At 45.6% G+C, this 16,997-nt stretch overlaps 1 protein-coding gene across 3 annotated transcripts in view; it reads left to right on the top strand.

Annotated features, from left to right (window-relative positions):
* Positions 1-492: 492 nt before the first annotated feature.
* The window catches only part of Mfsd6 (major facilitator superfamily domain containing 6), a 65,417-nt gene continuing 48,912 nt past the window's right edge, over positions 493-16,997 (top strand). For 2 of the 3 annotated variants that reach the window (XM_057758661.1, XM_057758663.1), the window contains exon 1: positions 493-632. The gene's annotated coding sequence lies outside the window, so the exon portion shown is untranslated. Of the gene's footprint in view, positions 633-812; positions 937-16,997 lie in introns of those variants that run through there. The other variant, XM_057758662.1, reaches the window with a different exon arrangement.

The raw sequence follows: 16,997 nt of genomic DNA, 5'->3' as shown, positions 1-16,997 counted from the left end.
TGCTTGCGAACTGCCAGGTGGTCATGTACTTTGGGCCTCAAGTCCCCTCCAACACCCCGCGCCCAGCCAATGACTAGGGAGCAGAATGCTGCTCAGCAGGAGCTGTTGGGTGTGGTGGGATGGGGATGGAGAGGCATGGGACATCGCCCACTTTCCTCTTTCCCCCTTCGGGGACATGCCACCTTAGCGGAGCTGGATCCTGGGTCCCTGGGGCGGCCCCAGAGGGCTGGAGGCCGGGGAGGAGGCGCCCGACGCATCCGCCGCCGCCGCCGCAGGAGGCGGAGCGCTGCACCTGGCGCCCGGTCCTCCAGCTCAGCCCTGAAACGGGTCCAGCCGGTCGCGAGCGAAGGCAGCGGCGGCGGCGAGGCCGGGCCCAGGACTCGAGCGGGAGGAGGAGCGGACAGAAGGTCGCGCGGCGGCTGCGCCAGGCCACCACTGCCGTCGCTCGCCCCACCCGGCTCGCATCCAGCCGCCGCGCCCGCCCGCCCGCCGCTGCAGCCCCGGGACAGGAGCGAGCTGCCCGACCGACATGCTGCGCTCTGGCCCGCCCGCCGCCGCCCCGGCGCCCCGAGCCGCCGCCCCGCACCCCGGGGACAGAGCTCCCCGCGCCCCGCGCAGCTGAGCGCCGCCAGGTGAGTGGGCCGGCGCCACCCGGGCTCCCGAGCCTCCGCCGTGCACCTGCTGCGGGGTGGGCGCCGCCCGGCTCCCGAGCCTCCGCCAGCTGCCCGGGCGCCGCCTGTCATCCTCGGGGTGCAGGGCAGCGGCGCGGCGTCCCCCGCGCTGGCAGCACTTCCGCAAACGTAATTGGAGTCGGGAAAACAAAGGCGCTGTCCGGGAGCCCTTGCCCGCCGCCCCAGCTGCAGCAGAAGGTGGGGGCACGGGTGGGCCTCTAGGTCCCCAGGCTCGTCTCAGCCCGGCCCCACTGTCGCCCTGGAGGTAAACATCCCCGGGAGAGGGGGGAGACCACAATGTCCCTACGGCCGGTGACAGGGACTGACATTGTCTGCCTCCCACGGAAACAAACACGGGGGGCTCACACCTCTTCCCCGGGCTGCTACTTTCCTAGGAGAAATGCCCGCGTCGTACGTGCTGACTAGCTTCAGCTCGGGCATAAGTCCCTTCCTAAACGGAGGTTACCAGGTACATTTCCATCTTAGGAGGGTGAAGAATTCAGATGTGGCCCCCTCCCCCTCTCTATACCCCATCTACGTGGTCTTGCCCGTGGGTTATTACCCTTGTTGCCTTTTGCTTTTCCCACATGCCTGCGAAACCAGAAACATTTCTTTTCATTCTAAAACATTAATATGTACTTCTACATCCACTGGAACATACCTGCCGATCTGTCGTAGAAATAACCTTGCCTGGAGTTGAAGTTCAACTCCCAACTGGTGTCTACATAGTTTTGTGTTCTTGGGTTGTTACATCATTCCGGGCCGCAGGTTTCTCCCATGTAGAAAGAAGACGGATGGATAGTATAGCAGCCACATTTCCTTTTACTTTCCTGAAAGTTCACGATTTTATAGCGTGATATTAGATGTAGTTGAAAGCAGGTAGCCTCCAGTTTAATGTGTGAAAGGAGGCGAACGTTTGGCAGGTCCGTGTACTGCGCAGAACATTGTTTCCCTCAGAGCCGGCGCTAGCCAGCTAAAGGTGTATGCATTATTGATGGTCTTGTGAAGAAAGTGGGGAAGATAGAGTCCTCTGCATTGGGAGGCTTGGCTCTGACACTCAAAACTGCTTGTCATTAGTATCTGTGGAAGATTTCTCAGTTAGTGATGAGGAAGGGCGAATGGCCCTTTTCACAGGTTCCTTGGGAAAAAGTTGAAACATTTGTTAATGAGCTCAGTGCAAGACACACTTGACGAGTAAAGAGAGTCTTATTTCTATAATGAATTAAAACTATTAATTTACAGTTTATAAATTTATAGTATTTTACAGTTACTTATTTCCCAGGCCATCTCTCTATAAAGGTAAATATAAAACAAGAAGGCTGCTTAAAACAGAGACTACACAGGACCAAATAGCACATGTTTGGTGGTGTGGATATTGGATCACCAATTCTGTCCACCGTACACACACACACACACACGTGCACGCGCACACATTATATATATAAATCTTCTGCAGTATCAATAGTTATTCTTTAAAAAGCTACCACCCTGAAGAGTTAATTTCCAAATCTCTGTACTGGTGTCTGATCCCTAATTTTTATGCACCATGAAAGGGAAGCTCAGAGAAGTTATGCAACTTAGACCAACCACATACTCAATAAGAGGTGGAGTTAGATTTGGCCCGTGCTTCTGGCCCCAAAGCATAGGAAATTTCCACATGGTGTCCCTCCCTGCTCAGGATCTATTAAGTGTCACCATCTACCTAGATGCTTTCCTTTGCTTCTTGCCTTTAAAAGTAAATTTTCTTTCAACACACGTGTATTAAACCTGGTACCATTTACCCATCCAGAACAATCTATGTCTTGATAATGCATATAAATTTGTGAATCTGTAGCGTTTCCCCCATGTATTCTTACCGCTTTTGAATTTACAGGGAGTGGTAAACCTTATTGCCAAAGATGAATTGAGTGTTAGATCAATAGGTTCTTAAAGTTTAGTTTTGATCTTCAGTAAATCTTTAGAGTTCGTCCAGCAGGGAAATCGGGAAATGTGAAGCCTGCGTCTGCTAGCTGCACTGGTGTGTTGGCATAAGAAAACCTGAAGCATATCAAGTGAAAAGGCAGATTGCAGACCAGATTTATATTCATTTACTGAAACATCAGTATTGGCACATATGGGATTCCTTGTCCTCAAACTGTTGAGTGTAGCTACCTTACAGCGGCGGGGGGAAGAGATAAAGTGGTACTTTTTCTTTTGACCTTAGAAAGTGAAATATGGGTTAACAATTGGAAAAAGCACACGTTCTTTTGTTATATGAACAAAAAGGGGGAGAGAAGAAGGGAAATCATTCACTTAAGAGAAGACTGGATGCATCTAACCACAGACTGGATGCATCTAACCGTCGCATACAGTGGTTTTAGGAAAGAAAGGTGACGTCAGGAGTAGAGATGTTCTGAGGGTGGCCAACTGCCCCTGCCCAACATTGGCTGTGGCATAGTCTACAACCTGCTGGCTTTCATGTAAGGAGAATGCTTTGGTGTATCACACTGGCATGTCAGAAATCCTTTCTGCCAGGTCTTGCTTGTGACTACAGAGAGACAATTTTGTTTTCTCTCTTGGTGGAGTGAATAGTTGATGGGAAGAGTCAGCTTGCCTGTTGTGTCACCTCAGGAAAATATGGCATCAGAGAGGCCTTCAGGTCCCCATAGTGCCATTTCAGGAATAGCAAGTCATCACCCAGTTTAGCCTGACGCACACTGTGTATTTGGTAACACTAATGCAGCCCCACAACTCTCCCTACTCTTGTATTAATTAATGTGTAGAATTCTTAAAAGCCGAAGCATTTTCCTGCTCAGAATTAGAAATCCAAAGCAAGACACATTCACTCTTCAGATACAAGAAGACATACCCACCCTCTCGCATTTTCTGTGTGAAGAAGACCTCAATGATCTTGGTTCATTAGGATGCAATGTTACTATAATGCCGCCTGGCAGAGGAGTTCCTTGTAAAGTTGCTTTGTACAGGAGCTGTTCTGGCTGTTATAGGCATCGTGTAGCATTTCATTTAAGGTTTTCATTGTGTTTCAGGCAGAAAGAAGTCTGTCTGATGTCGGGGTGACCAAGCGCAAAGGACCACCCTGGTTAAGGCCAGTTGGGTAAAACTTTCGTCCTTAGGTGGACCGTTCATGGCATTTCCTCAGGCACAGTACTTTTAGGTTGTGATGTGACTTTGGGGCAGTAAACACGCCCCAGAGGCTCCACCTGGGACATTCCCTTTGGGTTTGTAACTCCTCGTTTCATTATCCAGAGCTGGCTGTCTGGATATTCAGTGTTCTGGCCTTTAGTGTATGAACACAGCTTTTGTGCGTCTTGCCTGTTTCCTTGACTCCTGATTAGCAGGTTATCCGATATTTAGACTCATTGATACACTGCCCTTTCTTTGGGGCTGATTGGGCCTCTGTATCTGAAAGATGTGCATTATTTTGGAAAACGGCATAGTCTCAATTCATTCGACTTTTGGGCACTAGCAGAGTCCTTTGCTGTGGCAAATGATGTTTGATTTGTTGGTGCAAAGGCCAAAAACAGAAAACAAAAATAAATATTTAAAATGTAGAACCCAAGCCTTGAGTTTGTGTCTGCTATAGATATTACACTCGTAATTACTACTTTGTATCTCTAAAGTCTCTCTCTCTCTCTCTTTCTCTCTCTCTTCTAGTTACTACTTTGTATCTCTAAAGTGTCTCTCTCTCTCTTCTAGTTACTACTTTGTATCTCTAAAGTCTCTCTCTCTCTTCTAGTTACGACTTTGTATTTCTAAACTCTCTCTATCTCTTCTAGTTACTACTTTGTATCTCTAAAGTCTGTGTGTGTTTGTGTGCATGCACACACACACACATCCCTGTCTTCGCCCAGTAAGAGCTAAACCTGCATAGCCTGCTGTGTGTCCTCCACATAGCCTTCTGCTTTGGTTCAGTAAAATGTAGGCGTGGCTGAGCTGGTGCTGTAGGTGGTGCTGATGGAGCTAAGAGCATGTCCAGCTTTGGCAGTAAGAAAAAGCGCACACTGTTGCTTACAGCTGGTGGCTCTGCCGCATTTTAGGATGGGGTGGGGTAGGATGAAATAATGGAGCAAAGATGGACGATGCAATCTACCTGAAGAGCCATGTTCAGGAGATGTGAAAGGGAGTGAATTAGGAGGCAGGGATTTTTTTTTTTTTGCCATTTCCTCTGAGTGTGTTCCAGAAGGGAGCATAATTCAGGGAATATCTGTAATTAGAAAACAGGGGAATCCAACTCTGAATGGTGGAAGAAATGCATAAAAGTATTTTGAGCTGTCTGAGCTGCAGGAGAATGGGAGGGAAGCTGGGAACCCCATGAGTCAGCTGTGGCCAGAGGGAGGCTGCTGTGGCTTTGATGGGGAGACAAATGAGAACTAGAAAGAGGAACTGTTGCTGCCTGGACTAGCCTGATTTGTGGGTGAGCCATGCCAAGGGAAAGTGACTGACGAGTCTGGACTGGTTCCCTCCTGTGTGGGAAGCCTCCACTCTTCGGTTGGGTCCCTTTAGCTCTCCATGTGTTCAACTCAGCACCCGAGGTTGGGCCCAGGACAGAGCTTGCCCACACACAGCAAAACACAAATTCCCTACACGAAACACAGAAATCCGGAGCGAATAACGTGGCAACCCTACTGTCTATGCTGCTAAAGAGTTCCCTGCTCTTGGCAAACATGGTTTGATCCCGAGGCTCAAGTTCCTAGGGCTGTTGGACAGTGAGTGACTCTTTAGCTTTTCCACGATGACGTCTGCACTGTGTTAGTGGACAGATGTGCCTGAAAGTCGCCTTTGTTATGGGAGTTTAATGACTAGACTTCATTTTCATACTTGAAAAAAGAATATATATATATTACTATTTTTCAAGTTATGATGCTTCATATTAATGGTGTTAGATCTTCTCCAAGTGCAAAGCCCTTGGGATGGGCCCTTTGAATGTTTTGTTTTGTTTTTTTTTTCAGGTGGCATAAGGCATCTCTAAGCAATAAACATCAGTTTGGCAAGTCCCTATGATTGTCCATCTCTAGGATCAGGGGTACCCCGGGTGTCACTTAGATGCCTTGTGTTTAAAGCAAAGCAAATGTATTTGAAAAGTGGTAAATGTTCATTAAAGAATAATCTAGCCATTCTAAGGGGAAGCAGCCCTTGGAGGCCTGATTTCATCACTCACTGATAACCTTTATAACAGTTCCATGTTTCTTCTTCAAGTCTCATCCTAAAATACATCTTATGTGAACATCACAGATTTATAGATAAAAACTGACATGGTACATAGGGCTTTGTTCTGGTTTTTGTTTGGTTGTTTGTATATGTTATGCTTTATGTTATGTTTTCCCATGATATGGGTATATGATTCTAATTTTCCCTTATACCCTAATTTATTCCTGCTTTCCATTGTTTACTGTGCAAACCATTGCATTATCTACACTGAAACTGTTGCTTTCCAGAAAAAATCTACACTTCTGTTTATGGTGAATGAGCATGCTTGCCAATTCTCATCTTCACCAGCATTTCACAAGGTACTTCTAGGATTATATATTCAAACTCTTCTCTTTAGCACGCTAAGTAATAAACTCTTGCTGAAGGTTATTTATTAGATCATTAGAATTGATAGCATGTGATCCTTCTCAGTGATCGGAACTTGAACTGCACAAGAAGCGGCTAGACAATTTTAAATGACATGTGGAATGTGCTCAGGGCAGACACACTTCTTTTTTTAAAACATTTTTTATTGTTTATTTACTTTATTTTATGTGCACTGGTGTGAAGGTGTCAGATCCCCTGGAACTGGATCTTCAGACAGTTGTGAGCTGCCATGTGGGTGCTGGGAACTGAATCCGGGTCCTCTGGAAGAGCAGTCAGTGCTCTTAACCACTGAGCCATCTCTCTAGCTTCCCCCACACTTCTTTTAGACTATATAAATATACTATACTTATATAGTATAATTATACTTAATATATAAATAAATTAACTATACTAATAATGTATTTAGTAGACTCAGCTAAAAAGGATTGGTAATAAGTTCATGGGCATAGAAAAATTTAAATCTTAATACCTATAATCTGGTTATTATAATTTCCCCAAAGGTATATCCAAAACAAGTGCTTCAGGTATCACGTCTCTTCCTGTGGAGAGACATGCTTTCTTTAACCCTTCACATTCTGATACCAGTAGCCACATGATGACATCAGCCTTTTAATGAATAATCACTTATTAAGAATCCAGTGTAAATATACTATTGTCTATGCCTAGCATAGTTCTCTGAGTGGTTATGCGACTGTACCTGAACTTGTTTTTACTTTCCAGTGTTGAGAGGTTTTATTTTTTTTTGTGCTCTTGGATCCATATTTCTACCATGTTTATATTGACTTTTTCCTTTTCTGAGAATATTGGAACTCCTTGTGCAACTCTGGCTGAAAGAATTCATTTAGCTAGCTTTCCAAAGCAACCTGTCAGTCACTCAAACTGGACAGTACTTTGTCTTTTTCAAAACCTATTTTCACTTTATGTAAACTATCTCAGTGCTATAATCAGCGATTATTTATTAAAAGGAAATCTTCTATAAAACATTAAACAAATAATTGCCTCAGTTCCAACTCCTAAAAATTCTTTGCTATATCCATGAGAGATTTTTAAAGTCATTTTTATTTCCGGTTTACTGACAACCAAACTTATAGTCAGTCACTGGGACTGTAGTGTGAGTGAAGACAACAGCCAAATGAGCAGCTAGCCCTTGACTGGGGTGGGGGTCAAGCTCAGCCTCCCTGTCCTCCCCTCCCCGCCTACCAGTTCTGTTGCTATGAGGAAATGGGAGGGGGGACTGAAGCCACCAAATTCCCAGAACTCCCCTCCACCCCACCCCCCACCATCACCACCACTGTGTGACACATTTGTTTAAGGCTTTCAGAGACCTCTGATCATAACAGTGGTACTTGGAGGAGGCGATCGGTGGAGTTCCCTGGGGCCGTGCTGAGGGGCTAAGTAGAATACCGAGTCTGGGAGCTTGCCTTGGTGAGATGCATTGTTGGCACCTTGGCATATAAAGGGGAAAGGATTTCCCTTTAAACACTGCCTGCTCGATCATCCTGGTCCTTTGCACTGTGAGCTGAGTAACCTGGGCACTCCTATTTGTAATGTTATTTCCTTGAGGAAGTGGTTTCTAAGCGTCAGCACAGTGGCTATTGCCACCCCTGCCTATTCACTTGGGTGGTGCAACACACACAATGCCATTGCCACCTGGCTGGTGATTGTGGTTGAGAAAGAGATCAATACAATTTGCTTCCCCTTTATGAAAGCCCCGGAATTCCTCTAAGTCGCTACATTGTATATCTTCTTAACAAATAAACACACAGGCCCAGCAACCCGTGATTTCTCTGGAGCCCCTATTGCATTTTTCCATCGGAGAAACGGGAAAAATAGAAATAAGTTTCCTTTGAAAGGTTCTATATCTCTCTTGTGATCGTCTCTTGTCCTTACTGCCAGGCTTGTTTTACAAGGGGACAGTTATTTGAAAGAAGGTGATGAGATTCCAGCTTCAAATTTATATTCCAAGATAGTCTAAGATACCTACATGTAGACTCAGCCAGATGCCTAAAATGCATAGTCGGGGATCCGTTTGACAATCTGAAGGATCTGAACTGTAATTTCTTTTTAATTGATATTTGTTTCTCCCCATAAAACAAAAATTACGCGGCTGTTTGTCTGGTTCCTGTGTCCTCTTAGCAGACCAGAGAGACCTGTTAAAGATTTCGAGCCCTTGCTTTCAGATTTGTGATGTCACAGATATGCCAAATGCTTCTTTTTAAATGAGCAGCTATTTTGGGGCCTGAAGACGTGTCTTCTTCCAGTCTGTAATTCAAGGGTGTTCTCTGAGAGCCAGAACCCCATTGCCGCCTTCTAGGCCTTGGATGAGGAAGCTGACAGAGCAGTCTGTGAGCATCATGGGTAAAATACCAGCCTACTTCATGGGAGATGCCAGGTAGATCTAGAATGTCCACTTGAGAAGACTATGTTTAGAATAACTGGGAAGTAGATAGATTATCATGGGCTACAACTGCAGCGGCCACTTCACTACTGAATGAAAAAAATTGCTGTTTTTACGCGTAGTTTCAGTTAAGTCCTAAAACCTTCTGGTTGGCTTGGGTTGGTGTTTTCATCCTCATCTTATCAAGAGGCAAAGGAGGGTTAAAGAGACATCATCTTATCAAAGCCAGAATAGCTGGGATTGTCCTGCTCTGTTTTCTAAACTTAATCTCCAATCACAAACCTTAAGGAACACGAAGAGCCTATATCGCCTCTGGGAATAGCCAAGTGACAGACATAAAGGACAGTATGTGACGTGGGAGGTCCCTTTCTACTGGGTCTGTAGTTTTGTGGGTAGGGAGAAGAGCCGTGGAAAGACAGCAAGTGGGACTGCCGGTAAATCACGTACTAGCTCAGGCGTGAGAACTGCGTGTGTGGAAATTAAACGGAGGAAGGTGAGGAACGACGTCCCAGAATGAATCCGTTTCCTGGCGCTAACAACGGCTGCATCGGACACAGTTTACAAGCTACCCTTGGTCCTAAAACATCCTAGCACATCCTTTAGATCCTACTCAGTCATAAGACCCTGCTGAAATAAAAGTTCAGGCGGTAGAATGTTTACAAAGTCCTAGTGTGGCCTTTTTACTCCCTGCCTCATTCCAGCAGAGGTTCGCCCTTGCTCTGCATAGGGAAGCCCCGCATGTTCCTGCCTATCCCCAGCTAAGGTCTAGTGCGCACCATCTCACTCCCACGGGGAAACCCCTTGTTCCCTTGTAGCGGGAGAGAATGAAACTTTGGAAAGTTAAAACTTTCCTGGGGCTTTGACGGCTGTGATTTTAGTCCCAGCCCGGCTCAGGCCCCCCGGGGTCAGAATCCCTGCCCTTCTCCTGAATGACTTTCACCTGTTTCAGCTTCATGGAGAAGCTCCTTCACGGTGCTTCACTCCGGGCCGGCACCTGCCTTCGCATTTGAAGCAGTGTGTTGGGACAGGGAGTGCCCCGTGTCTCTCTCTACTGGACTGGAAAGCAGGGACTATACGGTTTCCACTGTGTAAACCGTGGGCCCCAAAGTGCCTCTCCACTTGTCCATCTCTTGGTTGGTGCTCAGTGTATACCTGTTAGATTGAGAGAAAAGAAACAATGACTATGTTTTCAGTCTTTAGTACTGTGCTTTGTGCTGTGCTGACCTTCAGACTGGTATTCAAGCGTCCTGTAATCTGTCCTGGTTGGCAACCACACCATACTCCGTAGCCCTGCTGTAAATTCTATAAGGAACCTGGGTTTCCTTTCATTTCCTATCTGGGAACTTTTCTCTCTCACCTTTGCCTGAGATAAGCCTTAACTATCTATCTATCGTTCAAGGTTCAATTTTAGTCTCACCTCTGCCTGAGATAATCCCTGTCTTTCAAGGTTCCATTTAAGTCTCTTGTTTTCTTTCTTTTTCTCCGTCTGATATGCTCCTTTGTTGTGTGTGTGTGTGTGCATGTGTGTATATGCACATGTATGTATGTGTATGACGGTGTATGTATATTTTTGTGTGTGCATGTGTATGCACATGTGTGTTGTATGTGCATATGTGTGTGCATGTGGATGTATGTGTGGATGTGCATGTGTTTATGTGTGTGTGTCATTGAGCATGGTCCTGTATCACATGGGATATTTTATGTAAATATTATACACAATGTATTTTGACCATGCCCCCTCCTAATCCCCTGTGCCTTCCCTTCTTGCTTCTTTCCCCTCCCACATGCTACTCTCTTCCCCCTGACACTTCATATGTACGCATACAATTTTACGTATCTATATAAAATGTAGGAGCCCCAAAGAGAAGACATGGTAGTTGTCTCTCAGAGACAGACTTAATACATAATATGATTATCTCTGCAGAGCCCATTTTTCTGCAAATGATGTAACTCCGTCCTCCTTTATGACTGAATACCTTTTCCTTGGGTATTTATCCCTTACATTTTCCATCCTTTCCTCTGTGATGGACATCTCAGTTGGTTCCACTGCTTAGCTATTGCAAACGATGCTGCAATGCACATTGCTGTGCGGGTGTCTCTGTGTCGGCTGACTGGGAGTCCTTTGGGAGTGGTATATATCCTTAGGGCATGAGGTAGACCTAGCTGCAGTTTTATGGCGAACCTCCATACTGATTTCCGCTGTAGCTGACTGGTTTATATCCCACCAACAGGACGTATGGCTTCCCTTTGGCCCATAGCCTTCCTAGCATTTGCTGTTTGGTTTTGGAGGCAGGCTGTCCTGAAACTTTCTGTGCAGAGCAGACTGGCCTCGAACTCACAGAAGTCCGCCTGCATCACCTTCTGTGTGCTGGGGTTAAAGGTGTGTGCCACCACTCCTCACCTCTCTTATTTTGTTTTCTTAATGACTGCCATGCTGAATAGAGTAAAATGGACTCATAACTGGTTTTAATTTACTTATTATCTGATCATTAAATATTTTCGTTATTTATTGGTCATACTATTCACTTTTTTCATTTGCCCGTTTATTGATTGAATTGCTGGAGTTCTTGTTGAGCTGTTGCTAGATCCAGGTTTTGGTGTCAGATCTATAATAGGGAAGACCGTCCCACGGGCTGCCTTTTACACCTCCTGCTTGTTCTGTGGTGCAGAAGCTTTGCAGTTCCACAGACTCCATTCGTTAATCAGTGGTAGTAACTACGATCCTATCTAGAAGGCCCTCTTTGGCACCTCTATCTTGTGCTGTTTTCCCTCTAGCAGTTAAGTTTCAGGTCCTTTGCTCCTCCTGTAGCTGATTTTCGTTCACAGTGAGGGAAGGATCCAGTTCGATTCTTCTGGGTGTAGGTATTCCGTGTCCTCAGCACTATACTGTGTCTTTATCAATACTCAGGTGACTAGTTGTGTGGATGCCCCTGAGTCCTGCATTCCACTCCATTCTATTGCTCTGTGTGTCTGGTTGTGTGTGTGTGTGTGCCCACGGGTGCCAGTACCATGCTGTTTTATACTATAGTTCTGCAGTATAATATAATTAGGTAAGTTGATGACTCCAGGATGGTTCTTTTAGTCCAGGGTTGCTTTGGTTTCTGGGCGTTTGTGCTTCCATCTTAGTTTTAAAAAAAATCTTCCTATTCCTGTGAAGAATGGCCTTGGGGATTTTGTAGAGATTGCATTGATTGTTTACACTGCCTTACATAGCCTTAGAGCCTTGACAATGTTAATTCATCCAGTCTGTAATCATGAGAGGTCCTTATAGTATCTTTAGTTTCTTTCTCCAGGGTCTCAAAGTTGACATTATTTAATGTTTCCTGAGTTTAAGGCTTATCTTACCTACTCCAAAACATGAGTTTGAGGCAAGAACATGCCTTTGGCACCTTATTGAATAGCCACACAGTGCATCTAGAAGTAGCGCCTGGTAAGAGCACAGACAATCTGAAATTAGATCCATCTCTTCAGTTGGTTCTGGGTATGTGTGAGCTGGGGCGGGCTGGCTGCTGTGCCTCTGTTTCCTTATCCACAGTAGGAAAGTGGTCACGTGTACTCTGGGAAAATGTGGTGGAGATTGAGTTAAACCTCATGAAGCCGTGACCGGCGTTGTGCTGTGGTTAGCGATAGTGATGGGGACCAGGATTTCTACTGCAAATTAATGGGTGAATACATCACTCTGGAGGAACAACCCCACGTTATGGATCTGTTTGTCTTCTCACAGACAGATTTTTGGTCAGAGGTCTGGGAAGGACTTTCCAGGAATGCTGGGGTGGGAGGTTCTGGGAGGAGACTTGATCCCTGTGCAGTGCTGTGCTTGCAGCTATGGGAGCTGGAGCATAGATGCTGAGAGCCTGGAGGGCCCAGCTGGAAACGTGAGGATGGGCATTGTCCCTTAGCTTGGCTCAGCCCTCAATGTCACAATGCCTCGGGAAGAAGAGGAAGATTCCCAAACAGTCGTTCTCTGTGCTGTGCTTCAGTGCTTTGGTACTGTGAGCTCCTTTTCTTTTGTATTGGTTTTTCATGACATTGGCTGATTGGGCAGTGGCTACTAAAGCAGTCCAGATCCCCAAAGATCTGTGGGATAGATATTGTGTGTGTGCTTCTGAACACAGTTCTTCTGGAAAAGGCAAGGGTTGAAGTGACTGACCTGGAGCATAACCTCATGTGTATAAACATCAGGACTCTGAGGCTGGTTTGCTGTGCGCTCCCCTAGCCTTCTCTGGTAGCAAGAAATTGAAGCAGCCAGTGGCCGAGTTCTGCTTTCCGACTGAGGTTGCTCGAGGACACCTTGAACGGTCAGTGACAGTTTACTAGGTGGGGCTGACTCTCGGGGTTCAGGGCATAGGTGTTTCACAGCTTCTTCTCGGTTTCTGGGTGATACTGAGTCATGGTGGCAATGGCAGAAGAAACAGTTCTCTCCTGTGTTAACCAGGGGTATTTACTCTCCTCCTTGACAGCCATGCCACCACTACCCCAAATACACTCTGCCATCGTGTTCATGAGCCTGACCTTGTGAAAGTCATGCCAAATCATGCCTCAGTTATAAAGCTGATTCGACCCCCTCCCAGAGGCTTCATGCTTATAGCGTATGTTCATGAACAATATAGACTTGAGCCACTCTAATGTAAATAACAAATGAAGGAAGCTATCTATTTTATCAAGAATGATTTCACTGCCTCGCATCAATAATTCAGAAATCCCTGCTGTAGGAATGACGCGGTGTAGGAACTGGTAGGAGGCCTCTGAGGGCTGTGTTAGATTTTCACAGTGTGGTGCTGATGACTGGCGTTGGAGTCTCCTGGGTGAGAAAACGTTCAGCCTTTTAAGAAATAAACAAAAGCCAACCTTGCACAGATTGCCCTCCTGTCCTCGGGAAGGTCTGTGTGTGCTTTCCGTGTATAATGTCCATGGAAGCAGTAATGGCAAGAGCTGTCTGTCTCAGAGAGGAGTTGGATGGATCTGTGTTGGCTGACCCAGAATTCACAAGATCTGACACAAAGCTCCATACACGGACTGGCAGCAAGGTTCCAGAGGCCGGGGACTCGCAGGTCAAAGTTCCCAGTGAAGACCGCTTACTGACTTCAGTCAGCCATGTTCTTACTGTGTTCTTACCTACCCTTTGCTCAGCAGGGGCCTTTGGGAAAGAGAAGCCTATTCTGCTGTTGGATAGAGCTATGATCTCTCAGGAGGACCCCTGTGCTGAGGCATCGCAGTGGTGGCTAGGGCTTCAGCCTGGGAACTTGGTAGGGAGGTGCCAAGAGCTGCTATCTTGGGCTCCGAAGAGCGCAGTGGCCCCTCATTGTGAACACACTAAACCTCAGGCGCTGCTAACAATCTGCACAGCTATCTTGTCTGTACCGCAACAGTCAGATGTAATCCAATTCAACGTCCATTGCCTCGAGCAAATCTTTATTTTACTAAAAACGCGGACATTGTTCCTGGCTTGGTTCTTTGCCCTTGGTCCCGAGGTCGTCACAGGTTTATCCATGATTGCGTTCTGTTTCCTCAAAACCCAAGAAGGACATGAAAATATTGTTTGAAAACAAATATCCTGGGCTGGGCCTGGCGCTGCATGGCCTCAACCCCAGCATTTCGAGGGCAGAGTCACGCGGATCCCTGTGAGTTTGAGGCTAGTCTGCTCTGCATAGTGAGTTCTAGGACTCCCACAACTACACTATAAGCCCTGTCTCAATAAAATAAAATAAAATAAAAAATAAGAACTAATGTCCTGAATTTAAACTAAAATAGTTTATTTATATTTATTTATATTTTAGATCAAAATTCATGTAAATATTTCTGGGTGTGCTTTTCATGTAGAAAAGAGTGAAGGTCTCTAACGGGACATTTCCTTAGTTTTTTGTTTTGTTTGTTGATTCCTTCTTTATTTTTTAATGCTGGGGAACTAATTAACCATGGGCTTTTCTAGTGGGAGAAGCCTTACAGAACTTATAATAAAAACCACTAGAATCAAGGGGAAAGAGAGACTGGGAAGTGGGTCACCAGGGCTGAAGTCTGCATCCTGCCATAGGAATTGTGTCTGAGCATTGCCCCTAGTGACCTCTCTCCAGAGGACCGGGTGCCCTCCTCTGACCTACTCGCCGAGGTCATAGCAGTCTTTGTTGGGGGAAAGGCCGCTCGTTCGTTCCCAGCTGCCCAGACCACGAAATAATTACTCATAAATGATATTATTTGCAATACTGTTTGGCCAATAGCTTAAGCGTATTTCTAGCTAGCTCTTATATCCTAAACTAACCCATCTCCATTAATCTGTGAATCACCACAAGGTCGTGGCCTACTGGCAAAGTTTTGGTGGGCTCCAGTGGAGACATCTGTCCCCAGCGATGGCTACATGACTTCTCTCTGACTCTGCCTACTCTCTCTCTTTTCCATCCTGGCTATATTCTGTTAAGCCTTTGGCTGAAAGCAGCTTCTTTATTCATTAACCAATAAAAGCAACACATATACAGAAGGACTTCCCACACTAAGTCTTTGTGGAGGGCAATTAACTAAAGACCACTGAAATCTGATTAGAAGCCGAGCAATTTTATATTTTATTCAAGTTTGAAGAAATATATTTGGTCGGTGACAGAGGCAGTTTACTTAACATCTCTTGAAAGCCTGCAATCGCATGATCCTGCATTTTTTTCTTTTTAAAATCAATGTTACTTCTAATTTATCCATGATAGTATAAACACTGTACCCATGGATGGGGTTATCTATTTTGACACGTGCATATATTTTTAAATTTTTTGATCAAAGAAAGCATTTAACTGGGTTTATGGCTCCAGAGGGTCAGAGTCCATGAGAGTGGAACGAAGGCATGGATGCAGGTGTGAACAGCTGAGAGCACGCATCTCCAGCCACAAGCAGGAGGCAGAGAACCCAATGAGAGGGACACGAAAGCCTCAAGCCCAGTGACACACCTCCTCCAGCAAAGCAATTCCTACCTCTTGACGTTTCTTAGACAGTTCCAACTCGGGACCAAGTATTCAAATCGATGAGCCTGTGGGACCATTTTCTTTCAGCCCCCACATTCATTCTGTAGGTGACAGAGTAAAGAGAGGCCACTTGCTCTGCCAGGCAGGACCTCTGATGTAATTCCAGGCGTCACTTCTTGTTCTCTCCACTTCTAAAGTTGTAACTCGTCAGTCTATCTGAGTGGATACTCTAAGCGGTGTCCTATGTTTTAGATGTTTTGTAACGATTTTTATCTTTTCAAATAGTTACCATTTCTTTACGGGGAAAACGTATTTTTTTTTATCCTTTAAAAGATTTTTATCCTCTAAAAGAAAGCTGAATTTCCTTTTAAAGTTTTAGAAGTGAACATATACAAGATTGCTTGTCTTGTGTTTTTAAAGTAGATAGCCATAAAACCCCCCAAAAATTGCTTGGACTTTTGTTTCCTTTCTGGTTTCTCCTCTGAGACACAACATTTTATTTTTTCCTGTGTTTTAGGTGATGTTTTGGGTGCTCTGACTTCTGGGCCTTTGACTATAGGTGAGTCTCCCACCGAGGAAGGTGTGGAGCCTTGCTGTCTGTGACTTCCCGCTCTCCCACGGATCTATGTTAGTGTGACTGGTCACCCGAGACATGTAGCGAACTGTGGTTATTCCCCAGTGCCGTGCAGCCTTTGTTTGTTTGTTTATTTGTTTTCTGTACTTCTTACCAGTTTATCCATAGACTCTCCCCTACATATCTCTTAGGATCTGCTGAGTTGTATTGGCATCCTTTCGACGAGCAGATTTGCCCACATAACCTCCCACCTATCTTTTTTTTTGTTTTGTTTTGTTTTTGTTTTTTTCGAGACAGGGTCTCTCTGTAGCTTTTGGTTCCTGTCCCGGAACCAGCTCTTGTAGACCAAGCTGGCCTCAAACTCCCAGAGATCCGCCTGCCTCTGCCTCCCTAGTGCTGGGATTAAAGGCGTGCGCCACCACCGCCCGGCCCTCCCACCTATCTTGATTGATTATTGGTCCTAGGGCATCTTGTCACCTTCATCCCTGTGTTCTGTTGCCTGCCTCTCATACGAGATCAATTATTTCCTGTATCCCATGCCCTTCTCTCTCCTGATTACTCTCCTTGGAATGGCAGATCACAGCCCAAGAAGGGGATGATACGAGATAAATTTTGGGGGGATATTACATATGTCAGTTTGCTTTATTTCCTCACCATCGTGTGCCCCTTAACTCTCCAGAGCTTAGGTTGTGACTGTTGAGTGTACCTGTGCACATTTCTGTGCAAGTGTTTGTTTACTGTCAGTTGAAGGGGAGTTAGGGAAGGGAACGAATTACCTCGCCTGTTCAACCACCCGTGTGACATAACGCTCCATTTTAGGGACAGCAAACATGTCTTTC

This window comes from Chionomys nivalis, chromosome 26, assembly GCF_950005125.1.
Source record: "Chionomys nivalis chromosome 26, mChiNiv1.1, whole genome shotgun sequence".
Classification (NCBI taxonomy): Eukaryota; Metazoa; Chordata; class Mammalia; order Rodentia; family Cricetidae; genus Chionomys; species Chionomys nivalis.
Note: the sequence above shows the minus strand (reverse complement) of the source record. Positions and strands in the feature narration are given on the sequence as shown.